This window comes from Hemiscyllium ocellatum, chromosome 11 (genome assembly GCF_020745735.1).
Source record: "Hemiscyllium ocellatum isolate sHemOce1 chromosome 11, sHemOce1.pat.X.cur, whole genome shotgun sequence".
NCBI lineage: Eukaryota > Metazoa > Chordata > Chondrichthyes > Orectolobiformes > Hemiscylliidae > Hemiscyllium > Hemiscyllium ocellatum.
In genome coordinates this window covers 87,218,610-87,237,378 of record NC_083411.1, presented here as the reverse complement: position 1 = coordinate 87,237,378, position 18,769 = coordinate 87,218,610, and the positions used below count along the sequence as shown (strand labels likewise).

General features: G+C 39.2%; 1 protein-coding gene across 2 annotated transcripts in view; it reads right to left on the bottom strand.

Moving 5' to 3' along the window:
- LOC132820228 (transmembrane gamma-carboxyglutamic acid protein 3) overlaps positions 1 to 18,478 on the bottom strand; it is a 62,266-nt gene extending 43,788 nt beyond the window's left edge. Inside the window, exon 1 of one of the 2 annotated variants that reach the window (XM_060832222.1) lies at positions 18,408 to 18,478. The gene's annotated coding sequence lies outside the window, so the exon portion shown is untranslated. Of the gene's footprint in view, positions 1 to 5,196; positions 5,260 to 18,407 lie in introns of those variants that run through there. The other variant, XM_060832223.1, reaches the window with a different exon arrangement.
- Positions 18,479 to 18,769: the final 291 nt, after the last annotated feature.

Sequence of the window (18,769 nt, the reverse complement as noted above, 5' to 3'; positions counted from 1 at the left end):
TTGGTTGAGATCAGGTTTGAGGTATTCAATTATCAGGTCTAGCTCTGATTTTATAAAACCTACTGACAAGGCTAGATCTGTTGTCATCGGACATGCTGACAGAGGCTGAGTGCCAACTCTCAGACTCTTCCATCTATCTCTCTCTTGAACGTGACCCTATCACTGAACATCAGCTATTGTTCCCAGGACTGTCATTAATATCACCTCCTCTGGAACTCTTCCCTCCACAGCTTCCCACCTCATAGCTGCCCAACCTTGCACAGCCTGCTTCTACCTTCTTCCAAAATTCCAAAACAAACAGAATTGCTCTGGCAGACCAATTATCTCGGTTTGTTCCTGCCCCACTTTCTTCCGACCTTGACTCTCTTTTTTTACCCTCTCCTCATTCATTTTCATCTCATTTACGTTTGTTAAGAGTCTCATTGAGCTTGAAACATTAACTCTGTTACTCTCTTCACAGATACTGCCAGACCTGCTGTACTTCTCCAGCAATTACTGTTTTTATTTCAGATCGCTATTATCAACTGTATTTTTATTTGAAATTTATTTTCAACTCATCAAGTTTATTGTGAACTTGTTGGGACCAGGTAAACAATTAGTCAACTTGTACAGTAAATTAACACAAATGTAGTTTGTGAATTTAGTCTACTTGAAAATCTCTAGTGGGATTCTATCTAGGTAAACTAAGACATACGGTACAGGGTAATCCCCTGACAGCCTACGCCTCAAGTACTAGTGCAGACTTTGGTTATGTAGTAACATCTGGGTACTTGGCACAATTGCATGTTCAGAGCTTAAAGGAACATCATTTCAAAAGGTAATAATACAATATTCCTTTCCTTCCCCCAAAAGGTGGCTTTTTATGCTACAAGTGAAAACACAAACATTGAGTGATAGAAAAATTAGTTGCACACAGATAGGCAATGTAAAACTGAAAAATACAGAAGATGAAGAGTGCATATAATGTTTTGGCAGTTTGACAACTTTGCCAGATCTCATTGTGTTGTAACCTTCTGGAAGTGCGCATTTCACTCTGGGCTGTTCTTCGTCTCTTCTGCCTCCGTAGGTACCTTGTTGATCTCATGGATAGTCACAGCTTGAAAGAGCTATTCAAGCTGGCTATCCTGCCATTGTCTGCTCATATCTGCCAGGTAAAATATTTGTGGTTTCCATACCGAATTGCCATAACTATACTGCATATTTTGATTCAGGTCTCTGGCATATGCATTGCTGTTGTTGCTCTACTGCTGCACCTGTCCTCTTTGTAACATCTGACTATATCTTTGGAGCAGCATTTCTTACACATGCAGGCTCAATGTCACATTGTACTGCAGGCCTCACACAGATCTTGGATAGCAACAAAGCTTCACAGTGAATACAGTAGAATGCCACTTGCCACACAGCTTGCATACTGTTCGTATCTTGCTTGCAATGTCAGTACTGGCTGCAGTACAATGCTCACAGGTAGTACTGTCTGGCTACAGTGGCTTCATTTTTTCTGACATCTGGTGAGCAACGAACAAATACAATGACCTTTCCTTTCTTTCCCAGAGCTATTTTGAATGCTTTGATAAAAGCTGATGCAATCACCAATCCATTATCTGTGCCACAGTTCTGTCTTTGGGCAGTCATATTGCTGACTCACGACTGCAGTCCAATTGGTGCAGGTGAACTCAATGTCTACACCAAATCAAATATAGTGGTTCAAGAGGGCAACTCACAATCACATTCTGAAGGGCAAGTGAGGATGAGCAACAATTGCTGGCCCAGCCAGTGACATCCACATACCATTAATTAATCTTTTAAAACTTTGGTTGCTGCTAAAAATGTATCTATAATTCCTGCAACTTTTACTTGTGGGACATCAATTCTTCGCAAATTATTCCTACCTATACTGATCTTCCAGCACTCTTTATGGGATCTTTCTGGTCCTCTTCAGAAATGTTGATTATCTAATCTCTCAATACCAACTGCTGTGCAACTGGTCTATGAACCTTAGCTGCAATGTGTTGAAAACATTTCAGTTTGGATAGGAGGTCTGTGATTTTCCAGTTCATGCTTGAGGATATGGTTTGTGCTTTTGGCTTTATACTTTGTGTTTCTTTTCTATTTCTTGGCTTGAACTTTGCTTTGGGGCTTATTCTGTTGGCTCACTGCTGTTCCTGAATTCAGCCCACCTTTATTTATTGCTTGAATTTATGTGTACTTTATCTCATTTCAGTGCAAGACTGACATCCAATGGCTATTCAAATTTCACACAGCCTTTAGATGGGATGGGCTTGAATCAGCTAAATGCCTGAACAAACTTGGCCAACTCAAATACTCAATTTGTAAAGAAATCTAATTTTCTTCTCTTTAGTGTATTGGAAACTTTTCGATTACTGTTATATTTTGTTTTCTGCTGCTCCCCTTGGCATTCAAGTTTATGCGATTGATTTCTTATTTGTTCTATTTCCTAAAGAAAAAAAGATCTCATCTGCACACCATGTAACAGTATTCTTGTGATGTGGAGGTGCCGGTGTTGGACTCAGACGGACAAAGGCAGAAGTCACACAAGTCCAACAGGTCTACTGTAAATCATAAGCTTTCAGAGCGCTGCTCCTTCATCAGGAGGTGTAACAGTGACTATAATCTGATGTTGTGAGACTTCTGACGGAGTATTTTTGTTTTATCTAAATGTAACCAAATTATATATGTGGATTCGATTTACTTGAAGATCTCTGGTGATTTTATTTACAGCTGAACTAATATATACGAGTACACCATAATCACCAGACACAACCGGTGCTTCAAGAGCTGCACTGCAGACAGTTATGGCTGTACAATAACAGGCAGGTACATAGCTCATTTGGAATGTTGAACACTTAAATGGACATTAACCTTAATGTGATAACACAACAACTTTAGCTCCTAATGCCCTATTTTAAATGCTCTGGACAATCAAAAGAAGTTCTGCTGCATATTCTTAACAGTAAATGACACCTTTTTTTGGGACTGGTATAAAAATGGATAAAAATATTGCTTTAAGCCAAAGAAGCTGCCGAAGATTATGTTTACAAAACAAGTTACTACAGCATATTCTGGAGTTGTATATGCAATGTTGCCTTATTGGAGAAACAAGGAAGAATTCCAGATAAACCAGCACTGTTCGAGTGCATTCATGGTCATTTTGCACAGGGACAGTATTGATCAGATAGATTGAAATACTAATCAGTACCAGTTGCTGTCGGCTCAAGAGGTCTCAGCATAACGAGTACTTGACTGCGTCCTGGGTAGGTGGCTACAGCCTGGTATGTGTATCATACAATAGAAATATCCAGCCTGCCAACAGAAAGCATCCACCTCTCTCTCTCTCTCTCTTTTCTGTGTGGAAAAGTAAAGCATCTGGCATCTAGTTACTCTGCTTCAACGTCCCTCTGAGTTACTCTCTGCAAATCCCTTGGTGAAATGAAAAGGGAAAAGATGAGCTTCAGAGGCCCTGAATGAGCAAATCTTCAACAACACGTGAAAGGACAAGAATCAAAGAATAAAACACAGGAACAGGCCTTTTAGCCCTCCAAGTCTGTGCCAAAATATTTTGCCCTTCCCTTAGGGATATATCTAAGGATTATGTGGGAAGGAAGAGAGGAAATTGCAGAGCCATTGGCAATGAGCTTTTTGTCTTCAATGTCAACGGGGGTGGTACCAGGGAACTGGAGAGTGGCGAATGTTGTGCCCCTGTTCAAAAAAGGGAATAGGGATAACCCCAGGAATTACAGGACAGTTAGTCTTACTTCGGTGGTAGGCAAAGTAATGAAAAGGGTACTAAGGGATAGCATTTATGAGTATCTGGAAAGACACTGCTTGATTAGGGACAGCCAGCACGGATTTGAGAGGGGTAGGTTTTACCTTACAAGTCTTATTGAATTCTTTGAGGAGGTGCCCAAGCATATGGATGAGGGTAGAGCAGTGGACGTAGTGGATTTTAGGCATTTGATAAGATTCCCCACGGTAGGCTTATGCGGAAAGTCAGGAGGCATGGGATAGTGGGAAATTTGGCCAGTTGGATAGAGAACTGGCTAACCGGTTGAAGTCAGAGAGTGGTGGTAGATGCTAAATATTCAGCCTGGAGCCCAGTTACAAGTGGAGTTCCGTAGGGATCAGTTCTGGGTCCTCTGCTATTTGTAATTTTTATTAATGACTTGGAAGAGGAGTCAGTAAATTTGAAGACGATACGAAGATTGGTGGAGTTGTGGATAGTGCGGAGGGCTGTTGTCAGCTGCAAGAGCTGGGATGAGGAGTGGCAGATGGAATTCGCCTCGGTCAAGTGTAAGGTTGTCCATTTTGAAAGGACAAATAAGAATGTGGAATACAGGGTTAACGGTAGGGTTCTTAGTATGGTGGAGGAGCAGAGGGATCTTGGGGTCTATGTTCATAGCTCTTTGAAAGTTGCCACTCAGGTGGATAGAGCTTGTAAGAAGGCCTATGGTGTATTAGTGTTCATTAGCAGAGGGAGTGAATTCAAGAGTCGTGAGGTAATGTTGCAGTTGTACAGGACCTTGGTAAGGCCACATTTGGAGTACTGTGTGCAGTTCTGGTCACCTCACTTTAGGAAAGATGTGGAAGCTTTGGAGAGGGTGCAGAGGAGATTTACCAGGATGTTGCCTGGAATGGAGAATAGGTCGTACGAGGAAAGGTTGAGAGTACTAGGCCTTTTCTCATTGGAACGGCAAAGGATGAGAGGTGACTTGATAGAGGTTTATAAGATGATCAGGGGAATAGATAGAGTAGACAGTTAGAGACTTTTTTCCCCGGGTACAACAGAGTGTTACAAGGGGACATAAATTGAAGGTGAAGGGTGGAAGGTATAAGGGGGATGTCAGGGGTAGGTTCTTTACCCAGAGAGTGGTGGGGGCATGGAATGCGCTGCCTGTGGGAATGGCAGAGTCAGAATCATTGGTGACCTTTAAGCGGCAATTGGATAGGTACATGGATAGGTGCTCAAGCTAGGACAAATGTTCGGCACAACATCGTGGGCCGAAGGGCCTGTTCTGTGCTGTATTGTTCTATGATCTACTAAAACGGTCTTCATTTACAAGATCTGTATCCCTCTATTCCATTAGGTCACAAGACATAGAGGTAGAAGTAAGGCCATTCGGCCTATTGAGTCCATTCCGCTATTTAATCATGGCTGATGGGTATTTCAACTCCACTTACCCGCACTCTTCCCCCATAGCCTTAATTCCTTGCGAGATCAAGAATTTATCAATCCCTGTCTTGAAGACATTGAACATCCCGGCCTCCACTGCGCCTCATGGCAATGAATTCCACAGGTCCACTAGTCTCTGGCTATTCTCCCTTCCTATTGAATGTAACGATATACTTACATGAAATGTCATCAGTGAAGAGTCAGAAGGAATCAAATAGAGCAACATGAAAACAATGCACTGACATCCATGATACAGGCTGGTGCTAGAATCGTGCTTCTGACTGCTTTTTCATTCCTCACTATAATATTTGAGTCTTGTCTGTTTGTATGTATATGGAAATTTTAAGAAAGGGGTGGAGTTTAAGTTACAGATTAGCATTCAATTTGTTTACTTTTTCTAACTGATCAAAACAGTTGATTACAACATGCAATTGTTTTTCTGTTAACAGAAAAAAACTGGTTTGCATATAACTTTAACCTGAATTAGACATTTAGATAGAATTGAGCAACTTTGTGTTTTAATCAAATTTTCACATTTGTGACAATTGATGGGACTTGATTTCCAGTGCACTGCACCAGTGAGTTGTGACATTACATACTGGGCACCTGTCTGAAGAGCAGCAGTTAGAGTGAAAGAGAATCAGAAAGTTCAATATCTCACCCTTACTTCAGCAATGCCATATGGAAAGGCTGATGGGCAGATTAGCTTCTGATTCTCTTATGGGACAAATGAAACCTTTGGTTAACCAAAGGAGTCAGAAAATACATATATTAAAATTTACAATTTGTTTTAAAACAGTCAAACTTCAAATGGATAAGTTACATCTTCTTTCACAGTTGTGCGGTATCCATTCTCAATTCATGAACTTTTCTGATCTGAAAGTTCTAAACCTTCAGCATAAGAGTTTGAAAAGAACAAGTTTTGTAACCAAAAGTGGGGATGGACTTGAGATTGTGTCCCTCAGAATTCCACAGGAAGCCAAGCACAACAATTCAAGTAATGGTAAATATACTTGTTTACCATGACAATGCAAATGGTTGCAACACAGGAGGTCATCCAGTCAGTTATGTCCATATCAGCTCTCTGCAAAAGCAATTTAGCTTGTCCCAGTCCATACCCTTACCCAATAATCCTGCAACTTCTTTCTTCAGATGCTCATCCAATTCATTTTTGAAAGCCAAAACTGCATATGCCTCCTCCTCACATTCAGACACAAATTCAGATTCTAACCACTCATTCTATGTACAATTTCTCGCATAGTGCATTTGATTCTTTTGGCAATCACCTCAAATAGTAGGCCTTGGATTCTCAATCCTAAAGACAAAGGGAACAGTTTCTATCCATGTGTCCAATATAGACATGAACACTTTGATCAAATCTCCTTTCAACCTTCTCTAATCGAAAGGAGAACACCGCAGTTTCTCCAGTCCATTTATGCAATTCAGTTATTCCTGCATCCAAGAACCATTCTTGTGCATCTTTTCTGTACCCTCTCCTCATCATTCCTAAATTACTGCACCCAGACCTGGACACAAAATTCCAATTGATCATAATATACAGTTTTATAAAGGTCATCATAACATATTTGTTGAACCCTGTGCCTTCATTTATAAATCCCAAGATCCAATATGCCTTTTTAACTAACCACTTACTCAACCTAGTCTGCTGCCTTCACCTGCACAAATTTGGAGATCTCTGCATTCTTTCAAATTCCCTCACCCCTAACTTTAGAATTGTAGTTACTGTTACTTGTGAGTAATACAGAAGCCAAGGTTAATGCTGACGACAGAGGTTCAAATCCCACCACAGCCACTGGTGTAAATTAAACTAAATTAATTAATAAATCTAAAATTAAAAATTACTCTTGGTAAAAGAGAACATGAAGCTAAATCTATTTTATACATAAGTAGGTTATCTTCAATACTTTGCTTAACTCAGTATTACTAATATATGTCTAATTTTAACTTAACTTAAAAATTTCTCTCCTGGAAGGGTGGAATTCTGTGATTAGTCACATGCTTTATGCAGGTCGGGCAAGGAAGCAACACATAAGCTAGAATGGGGATCAAACACGGTGTCTTTGACATTTATCTAATCTATATTCTAAACCAACTAACCCACTCAATTAAAAATTAATTCTTCATGTTACAATTTGATTTAATGTTAATTTCATCCACTGATTAAACATTGTAACTTTAAACAATATACAAATATATTGCATTTTTTTTCAATTGGCTTTTGCTATTTTCAGTGCTTCTTCAAATGGTGCTCAATAAATGTACAGGTAGTTCTCCTGTAACACTGTAGTTGCATTCCTGCAAGACTTTGCTTAATAGAAAATCACTTAATATAAATAATGGGGCCTATGGGAAAAGTGGGGTAGGGCAGACCACCAAAAAGAAATCACTCACAATCACTCAAAAATCACCCATAACACAAAGTCTAACATAAAGTACAGCATGGCCTGAATGAAGGTATAAATCATATTTATCAATGAACAAGAGTAAGTTTAACACCGTAAATTTAAAAATGTTGTTGCTGCAGGGACAGGGCTCATCATGGTGTTTACTCCTTCTTTCCTGTTAATCACCAGGATGCATCTTGCTAACATTCTTGTCACTGTGCCCCTCCATTTGGTCAAAATAAAGGGATAATCTATGAGAAGTGTACCTTTTACAGGAAGCTCCTCAATGTATCTCTCTCAGAAAGCTGTTCTCTGTACAGTACCTCTCACAGAAAGCTGCTCTCTGTTGGCAGCTGACGTTGGCACAAGCCCTGAACGGCATGAAGACCAGCACTAACATCGGTACATGCCCTGAACGGCATGAAGACCATTGCTGGCATCGGCACATGCCCAGAACAGCGCAGAGCCTTTGACGCGTACATCGGTGACTGCACAAGACGAAGTGCATGAAACAATCACCGCTGGAATTGCACTATTGCGAATAGAGAGGTAAGTGTTCTCAAAAATAACTTTCCTTAATTCATCAGCGATGTTATAAGCAAATTGTGCTGCCAGAACACGTGTTATCTGAGAACTATGTCTACCCTGTACTACCCTGTATTCAGATCTACTTTAGGTACACAAGTGATTAAGTTACTACTCTGCAAGTACACAGTAAAGCAATGGCATCTTCAAACATGTGCTAAAAGCAATATCTTGAAAAAAATATACTTAGTGGAGATGTGATTGGCCTAGCATCACCTGTGTTAAGGAAAAGGAGCAGTGGAGGAACAAAATACAAAAAACAGTGCAAACATGAGGAATCTATGTCTGCTTTTACATAATTTCTCCATTTGGATATTTTGAATTATTTAATAAGTAAACTAAAATGGTTACAATTCAAAGTGAAAGAATCCACAAACATGGAAAGATATCCTACACACAAAAACTGATAGCACTGAGACACTTACAGAAATTCACCCTTCTTGTGTTTGTATTCAAACCAAAACAACAAGATGCAGTGTTGCACTAGCTGTTCAGAATTAGAGGGAATTCACTTAATTAATACCAATAACCAGCACTTCATGTAATGGCTGACTTCAAAATTGTTCTGTTGTTTTGTCACTGAGCCAAATTTAATATTCTAGGGTACAGAATATTCTACATGTCACCTACAGGAGAATATTCAAGCAAGTACAGGCAGGTATCAGTAATTTCAAGGAATCAACAATTTCAGACATGGCCACTCTTTTTACTCATTCATGGGAGACTAGCCTAGCTGTCAAATCCAAAATATTTTGCACAAAAGTGATGGCAAGCCATCTTTTTAAACCACTGCAGTCTGTATAGTGAAGATACACCCATCGTGTTATTATATAGGAAGCTGCAAGATTTTAACAGGGTGACGATGAAGAAAGATAAAATATTTCCAAGCCAGAATGGTAAGTAACTTTGAGAGGAACTTGGAAATATTAGTATTTCAATGTGCGCAATGACTTGTTCTTCTTGGTGATAAAAGTCTCAGGTTGAGGTACGGTCAAAGATGCCAAAATGAATTGCTGCAAAATACTTTGCTCATGGTAAATTTGTGTTTAAGGTCATACATTTGGTGCCAATCAAATGAGTTGCTTCACCCTCAGAGTTAGAGGAAAACCAGTCATCAGGAAAATGCTGGAATCTATGAAGGCTTAACAATGGACTTAGAAAATTATTGTATTACCAGATAAAATCAATACAGTTTTACTAAAGGAATTTGTATTTGACAATTTTTAAGGAGACTTTTGAGGACTTAACCAGCAAGGGAGATAAAGCGGACTAGTAGATTTAGTTTACTTATATTTCTTAAAGCCATTTGGTATGTTACCAAAATCAAAATTTGCAAAATATCGAACCTGGGGTTGGGGATTATGTGTGATCATGGATAAAGACTGAGCTAATGGACAAGAGCCAGATATTGGGGACAATTGTTTTCAAGTGGGCAGGTAGTAACTAGGAATGCTGCAAGGATCAATACTGGGCCTTCAGCTATTTAATTTATATTAAAGGCTTAGACAAGAGGCTACAAGTAACGTATCAGCATTTGCTGACAATACGAAATGATATGAACATGCACAGTGAGGAGCGCACAAACAGTTTGCAAAAAGATATTGACAAATTAAACGAGTAACAAAGTGGCAGACTGAGTGAAATATGGGAAAAAGCGTGGATATTCACTTTGATAATAACAATACAAAAGCAGCACATCTTTAAAAGGTGTAAAATTTCTAAATATTCCATGTTCAGAGAGACACAAAATATGCTTGTGTGATTTACACAAAGTTAACATGCTGATACAGCAAGCAATTAGGAAAGCAAACTGAATGGTAGCCTTTGTTGCAAAGGGATTGAGAGTAGGGTTTAAAAAAAACCTCTCAATACTGTTGTACAGGGCTTTGGCGAGACCATACCTGGATTAATAAATGCAGACCAAAAAATATTTTTTTAAGGATTAATAAGCTTACAGTACAAGTGGTAAGATGAAGGTGTACCAGCTTGATTTCTGAGGAAAGAAGCTGTATAAATTGTGTCTACAGATGATTTCACTAAAAAATGCAATAAAATCTGTCCTGATATAATGCGGTAGTTATGTTCCCATGTGATTCTGCATTAAGCAAATTGCGTAATAGCAGCACCATTTAAACCAATGGGATCAAAATCACCTTATAGCAAATACAGGTAAGAAAAATTCACGTCTACAAATAATGGTCTAAATTCTTCAATCGTGTTATAGCCAATTTGCATTGAAGAAACACGCTTTATAGCAGAACTAACTGTACTCTGAATTAGCTTGAAGAGGTTGATATCTCTACTAGGAAATCCAGAAGAGTCTCATGATATGGGTTCAATCATGTATGCTTCAGATGAGCAAAGATTTCTTGATTCAGAAAGTTACAAATCTTTGGAAATCTTGATAGAGACTTGTGGTCAAGAGACACAGGAAGCAGGTTGGGAAGTGGAGATCAGGCAGAAGATCAACCATGTTTGTACTAAATGATGGAAAGGAGCTGTTGTTTCTCCTGTTCCTACATTTTTAAAATATTACCTCTGCCACTTACGTTGAATGGGGGTAATGTTTTTGCTCCTGTTTTTCAGTTTGTGTGAAGACAATATAACACGTAACAAATAGATCGATTTCAATAAAACCTCGCACCCAGATATGGTATGGTCAAAGGAAGAACTGACTAGTTTTTGACAAAGACGTGGATCCTCATTTGGGATTTTGGGGTACCACTAACATTGGTGATTTGATATTTTCTTTTAGAATATTGTTGGTTTATTCTTAATTTTGTTTCAAAATATTGTTGATTCATTTAGAATGTGGAGGGTTATTTCCAATACTGTGGTAGAATATGTGACATCAGGTCAAAATGTGAGCAGAGTTTTCACAGCAGGTCAGTGGATGCCTTAAACCCCCTCAGAGCCTCTTAATAAAAATATTTATTTTTCACATTTGTTGGTACAGAGCATTAATCAAGCAGGAAAAAGCTTCAAAGTGGAGCTAAGAACTGACACAGCATTGCACAGGTATACACTCTACTGCAAGCCCTCTTCATATATATGCGTATGTTCTCAAGCTGATCAATGAACAACTGCAATTGATCTCCTGCTTCAACACCATTTCCCACCCTGCACTCTATGCCAGTTGGCCATAGGCTTCTAAAGTGGAGATTTGAAGATTCTCAGCCTTTTGAATTAATATTTTGTTCATATCAAACTCAAATTATTTATTCGTTAATCGTCATCCCATTCTAGATTTACTAGTCAACAGCAACAATCTCTGCATTTACCTCAACAAATCACTTCAGAATCTTGCATGTTTCAATTAAATCAACTCTACACACAATTTCTCAGCCTATCACCCCAGGAACTAAGCTAGTGCATCGTCACCATATCACCTCCATCACAAGGATATAATTCTTTTTTAAGTCTACATTCAGTAAGCCACATGGGATATTATCAAAGCTCTGTAGAATACAACTAGGATTTTCTTTGGTTTCCTGATCTGATCATGCAGAGTTTAATCCTGGATGGTGTTAAGCTCCTGGTGGAGTTGCCTTCACCAAGACATGTGGACAGTATGCAACACACTCCTAACTTCTACCTAATAGATGCTCAAAAGGCTATGGGTAGTCACAGATGAATCATGCGCCGAGAATACCCAATTTACAACCTGCAGTTGTACCTACAGTATGTACACAGCTAGTTTAATTAGATTTCCTGTCAATACTAACACTATCCCCCCTCACACCAGAATGTTGGTAATGGCGGGGCGTGGTTATTACCATTAACTATCAAAGTGAGGTGATTAGGCTCCATCTTATAAGATATGGACATTGCACTACATAAGTCCAAGCCATTTATTATTTGCCAATTATCAGCTCAAACCAAAATTTCATTCCAGTTTTGCTGCATGCAGGAACTGACTACTTCAGTGTTGGAGGAGTTGTGAATGTAATTGAATTTTGCGTAGTAAAATTCCCACAGAAAGTAACAAAGGAATATATGAACAGAAGTTGGCCAATCAGCCCCTTAAGTCTGTACCACCATTCAATGAGCTCATAGCTGATCTGTGGGCTAATTCCATATACTTGCCTTTGGCCCATATCCCCCAACAGCCTTACTTAATAATTTATCAATCTCAGATTTAAAATAAGCAACTTCTGAATTCATGATGGGGGAGAGTAGTCACTGGTAAAGCAGTTGAAGTTGGTTGGGTCAAGGAACCCATGCAAAGACATCTCAAAGCAAAGATGATTGGCCTCCAATAGATACTCACATTTTTCTCTTTGCCAGGAATGAATAGTGTCAGTGGAGATCCAGGCACCATAATTCCCCCACATGCCTGAACCTATCAGTTCCAGTTGACTTTAATTTTACATGAGTTCCTTGATGCCACACTTAGTAAAATGATGCTTCAAAGTCAAAGGCATTTATTCTTGTTCAGCTTCTGAATTTGCCTCTTTCGCCTGTGTGTCAAACAAGGCTGTAATGAGGCCCACAGCCAAGAGATCCTGGCAGAATTCGAAGCATTGGTGAGCAAATGTCTCTTGGTAGTATTAATGATACTTGGGCAGGTTGGATTTGATTTGCTTTTTGTGGGCAGATATACTTAATCTAGTTTCCTCTTCTTTGGGTAGATACATGGAAACAGTTATCTAGAGAACTCCTGCAAAGTTGTCTTAGAGCTAGTTCTGAAGCACCAGCCTTACATACTGCATCTGTATTTTCTCTGGGGCAGAGCCTTTGTTGTGTTCAGTGTACTTGGCTATTTCTTGACATATTGTGGAGTGAATCAAATTGGTTGAAAACACCATTCTGCTACAGTACAGACCTCAGGAGTAACCTTGGGTGTAGCATCTAGTTGGCCCTTCTAGCTGATGATTACTGCACATGCTTTAGCCTTTTGTGTTCATCTGCGGATACATCATTGTTAAATGACTTATTATGAGAATAATCATGCTCAACTTGAACCACTTAAAACAGAGAACCAAGGAGTTACACAATAAACAACTAAATCCAACTGGCAAAGTATTGCTCCACTAATTTACTCTTGCTCATCAGATACATTACAGAAGGTATAACTGATGGTGCTACCAAGTGGTGCTTACTCAACAATATCCTGCTTACTGATGCCTAATGAGTTCGCCAAGACTACTTCACTCCAGATGTCATTACAGTCTTGGTCAAAACAGACAAAAGGACTGAATTCCAGGGCTGAAGTGAAAACGGTTTTCCCAAAAGCAGCATTAAAATGTGACAGAAACCACTGAAAAATAAAAGTCAATGGAAATTAGGGATAGTCTTCACCGGTTTGAGTTATACCTGACACAAGAGAAGATAGCTGAATTTTTTGGAGGATGATCATCTCAATTCAAGAGCATTCATTCAGATGTTTCTCAGAGCAGAGTATTAAGTTCAACCTTCATCTGCTTCATCAATGACCTTCCCTCTATCATGGAATTAGTATAGGGATGTTCAGTGATAATTGCAGAGTGTGTACAGTTCAGTTTGTAACTCCTCAGATATTAAAACAGTCTGTGACCATATGTAGCAAGACATGGACAAATATAGGCTTAGGCTGATATCTCCTAAAAGAGAAGATCTAACTATCTCCCCGAGGAAGGAGCTGAGCTCCAAAAGCTTTCAGTTTAAAATAAACCTGTTGGACCATAACCTGGTGTCATTTGATTTTTGACCTTGTCTACCCCAGTCCAACTCCAGCATTTCCACATCATCATATTCTACTGTCTTGGTTGTTTCAAGAATTATGTTAATCACATTGTACTGATATTTAACCATAATCCATTAATTATCTTCCTGACAACTGTGTACAGTATTCATTTCCCTTCAGAAAGTTGCTATGAAATCTGATTCCATTACCCTTCCAGGCAGGGATTCAGGTTATAATTCACTGCATTTAAAAAAAAATCTCCATTTTCCAGCTTTATCACCTTAGATCTCTGTTCTCCAGTTGCCTGCATCACTGACAAAGCGTTTTTATTTTTCATGGCAAAATAAGAGACAATTTGTAGTTGAATCACTTTCTGCAAAGTTCTGTTTATTTAAAATTGGAAAGTACATCCATATCATGTTCCTTCAAAAAGCTGACCTTTACACTTATGACTTAGAATTTTTATCATAATAAATCCCACTAAGGAAAAGCAACATTCACTTTTCACCTAACAGGTTTTTGCTGTTAGACAATAAATCAATAATAAATAATAAATAAATGATTTCCTGAGCTACACTACATCCTGGAAAAGAAATGCAAAAAACGAGCAAACCAATGTACACCTCATGAACATACAATACAAGACGAACCAACGGACAAAATATTCAACTTTAAATCAATACCAAAGCCAGTGTCCTTCCACACCACCAATCCCCAACTCTGATTTCTAAAATGGTACTACAGCATTTTTTGAGTATTAGCCATCCTCATTCTTCTTAATGAAATCTATCACTTCACATCTCTCTATTTATTTTCAGCTATCTTGATCCACCATTCCACAAGTCTCTGTACTTTTCAGGTTTATGATCTTTTTTGCTATTTGTCACAACTTGAAGTTTTGTATGGTCTGCAAATTTTAAAATTGTGGCTTGTACCATGTCTTGCTTTCCCTCCACCACCCAAAATGTTAAAGAAAAAATTTGATAGGCATGTAAAAATCACAGAGTTAAATTATATTGGAAACCATTTCTTTTTATTCAATGTCTTCAGAACCAATAATCAGAGGGCACAAACTTAAGGTGATTGGCAAAAGAACAAGAGGCAACTTGCAAAAACATTTTTATGCAATATGCAATTAGGTTTGAGAATGCATTGCTCAAAAACATGGTGACGGGAACTAGATAAATTCTTGAAAGAGCCGGAAATGGAAAAAGATCAGGCAAGTAGGACTAGCGTAGGTGCGATCTATCTGGACTTCAGTTAGGCATTTGACAAGGTTTTTCATGTAGATTGGTGAGCAAGGTTATATCTCATGAAATACAGGGAGAACTAGCCATTTGGATAGAACTGGCTCGAAGGCAGAACACAGAGGCTGGTGGTGGAGGGCTGCTTTTCAGACCAGTGATGTACCACAAGGATTGATGCTGGCCCACTGCTTTTCATCATTTAGATAAATGATTCAGATGTAAGCTTAGGAGATAAAAGTTAGTTAATTTGCAGATATCACCAAAATTGGGAATGTAGAGGACAGCAAAAAAGGTTACCTTAGATTACCTCAGATCAACAGGATCTTGATCAAATGGGCCAATAGGCTCAGCAATGGCAGATTTAGATAAATCGCAGATTTAGATAAATTGGAAGGATGGTGTGAAATTTGAAAGAGTTCAGAAAAGATTTACACGGATGTTGCCAGGGTTGGAGGATTTGAGCCAAAGGGAGAGGCTGAACAGGCTGGGGCTGTTTTTCCTGGAGCGTCGGAGGCTGAGGGGTGACCTTATAGAGGTTTACAAAATTATGAGGGGCATGGATAGGAGAAACAGACAAGGTCTTTTCCCTGGGATGAGGGAATCCAGAACTAGAGGGCACAGATTCAGGATGAGAGGGGAAAGATACAAAAGGAAGCTAAGGAGCAACGTTTTCAGACAGAGGGTGGTACACGTATGGAATGAGCTGCCAGAGGAAATGATGGAGGCTGGCACAATTACTGCATTTGAAAGGCACTTGTATGGGTATATGAATAAGTAGTATTGAGGGGGTTATGGGAGAAGTGCTGGCAAATGGGACGAGATTAGGTTAGGATATCTATGCAGCACAGACGAGTGGGACCAAAGGGTCTGTTTCCATACTGTATATTTCTATGATTCTGTAACTAGAATGCTTTTCCAAAAAGTCAGAACAAACTCAATGGGCAAAAATAGCATTTTCTGTGCTGCACTTGTTCAACGATTCTATAAAGATTGACCTAATAAATCTTCCTAAATTTTCTTTGTCCAATTTTCTCCCTTGCTGAAGACAGTGATTCAGATTCTCACTGCCCTCCTGTGCTTTATGTAAGGCATGCATGTAATGAAAAACAGCAGGTAATTTGACTTCAGAGAGAGGGAGTGGCATCACAGTCATGTCCAATCACATCCTCAGCTACAATCTATGAATGTACACTTTCCAGCAGGACACAATGAATTCTAATCAGGAGAGAAATGTCAACTTGTCACTATTTGTGGAAAGCCAAGGTCAGCAGCATGTCTGTGCTACTCAAAGCACAGGATGGGGAGGCTTTTATTTTTTTTGCTGCATTAATCCTCTTCCAACCCAATTCCTTAAAATGAAATAACATTCCTACAACCCACATTTGTAGCATCATAATTCATCAAAATTGTATCTCATTCCACCATTGCTAAACTGCTTGGATTTCCCTTCCCCTTCATAAATGAGGTTGTCAAGTGTACCAGCATTATTTTTCACAATTACTTCTCCAAACGCTCATCGTTTGAGCACAGTGTTTAAGGCCAACCTTGCCAGAGTAAGATATGACATCCTTTATAGAGATTGCATACCTTTTCTCTATTCTTTCCTTGATTTTCTACACAATCAATTTTTGTATCTGTAGCAGACAAATGTCAGTAACTCAGTTTACTGGACAGCAGCTTGTGATGCCAACAGTCTGTGTTCAATTTCCATAACAGTTGAGGTTACCATGAAGTACTTGCCTTCTCAATTTTTCCCCTTACCTGAGCATGGTGACTCAAATTCTCAATGTTTAATTTCTATATTTTCCCAACTCCAACCAATCTTGACTAACATTGAAGTACTTTCCAGGTACACCTTCTCAAACGCTTTTGCTGTATTTCCATTCCAATAAATTTCAATTTCAAAATAATCATGTTCTTCTTCAAATCTATCCACTCTACCAGAGGTACTGGTGTTGGAATGGGCTGGACAAAAGTTAAACATCACACACCACAAGGTTATTGTCCAACAGGTTTATTTGGAAGTACTAGCTTTTGGAGCACTGCTCCTTTGTCAGCTAGCTACCTGATAAAGGAGCAGCCCTCCGAAAGCTAATACTTCCAAATAAACCTGTTGGACTATAACCAGGTGGTGTGAGATGTTTAACTTTTGTCTACCCCATTCCAACACCAGTACCTCTGGTAGAGTGGATGGATTTGAAGAAGAACACGATTATTTTTGAAATTGAAATTTATTGGAATGGAAATATAGCAAAAGCATTTGTATTGTGTGATTTTTAATTATCTTCTCCAGAACAAGTCCCCCCGTTCATGCTCTGCATCTTCAATTCTGGTCCACTCTCCAGTCATCTCCCATACTTTCCATTCAGTTTTCATAACTATCTGTAAAGTGCCTATCTGGAAGGTGCTGTATAACTGCACTATTTAAATAAAACATTCACATTTTACAATATTGTTACGTTGGTTCTGATTTCTGAGGGAGTGCTTGCTCAACCTCTGGTGTTGAAAACTCTCCATTAGACTTTATCCTATCCAGTCTCACTTTGCCAACCCTAGCCTCCATGCTTTCTTCGAGAAAAAATCAAGCTTCTCCCCTGTAGCTACACACAAATACAAACCTTGTTCAGAGTAAATTCTCATTTTTGAAAAGGGAGAAAATCTCAACAATATATTTCCATATTCAATTGTAAAACTGGAATTATGCACACTTACCCTTATTACACAATTTGAAAGGAAGGCATGTTTAACCCTACAATTCTCCATATAGCCTAACAGTACATTTTATTGGAGCAATGGTTCCAACGATAACAATCCTGGAGTTCCAACAATACCTTGTGTGCAAAATAATGTAACAAGAATAAAATAAAACCCGCTAAATGTTTTACATAAAATACTGACAAACCTTAAGAGAAACCATCGCACGAGGGTCTGACCAAGAAATGTAACGACTGCCTCAGAAAATGGAAAGAGAATCAAGTAAAAATCCGAGGAGGATGTTTTACTTGAGGTTTTCCTATTAACGAGGCTTTTTGCTTTGTTTTTAGATAAAGACTAGCTCAGTAAAATGAGATTGCTGAAAGCATCATATCATTTCACCCTTAAATATCCCAGGGGGTTTCCATGGAAACCAGAATGTGAGGGTGGAAAGGAAAAGGTACCAAGTGAGTGATGCTGCAATAAAACAAAATCATCAGGGCAAGAATAGAGACACCTTGAAAACCCACTCAGCTGCGATATTAAAAAGCTTTCGAGTAAATAACACAGTCTTTAGACTTTCATTAATGAAGACAAAAGACGGAGACATAGACAGTACGTACCTCACACGTCACGCTCCGAACAAACCCCACACCTCAGTCGCTGCGCCGCTCAACCGAACCTACTGACAAGCAGACCCCACCCCCAGACTGACTGACAGCAGACTCCACCATACACACATCGAGATCCGCGCACAGGCGCCAATCGCTGAGCAACGTTTGCCATTCTTTGATCAAGTTTGATTTGTGCCTGCCCCGCGCCGTGATGTATTCTGGGAGTTGTAGTTTTCCCTGGCCATAATCACCGGGCTGCCTTCTTGCTGTCTTTATCTGTTTGCCCTTCGCCGGGATTCACTCCCGGACTCAGCTTTGCGCCAGCGAGTGGGAGTTTTTTTTTCCTCTCAGTAACTGGGCTGCGCAGGTTA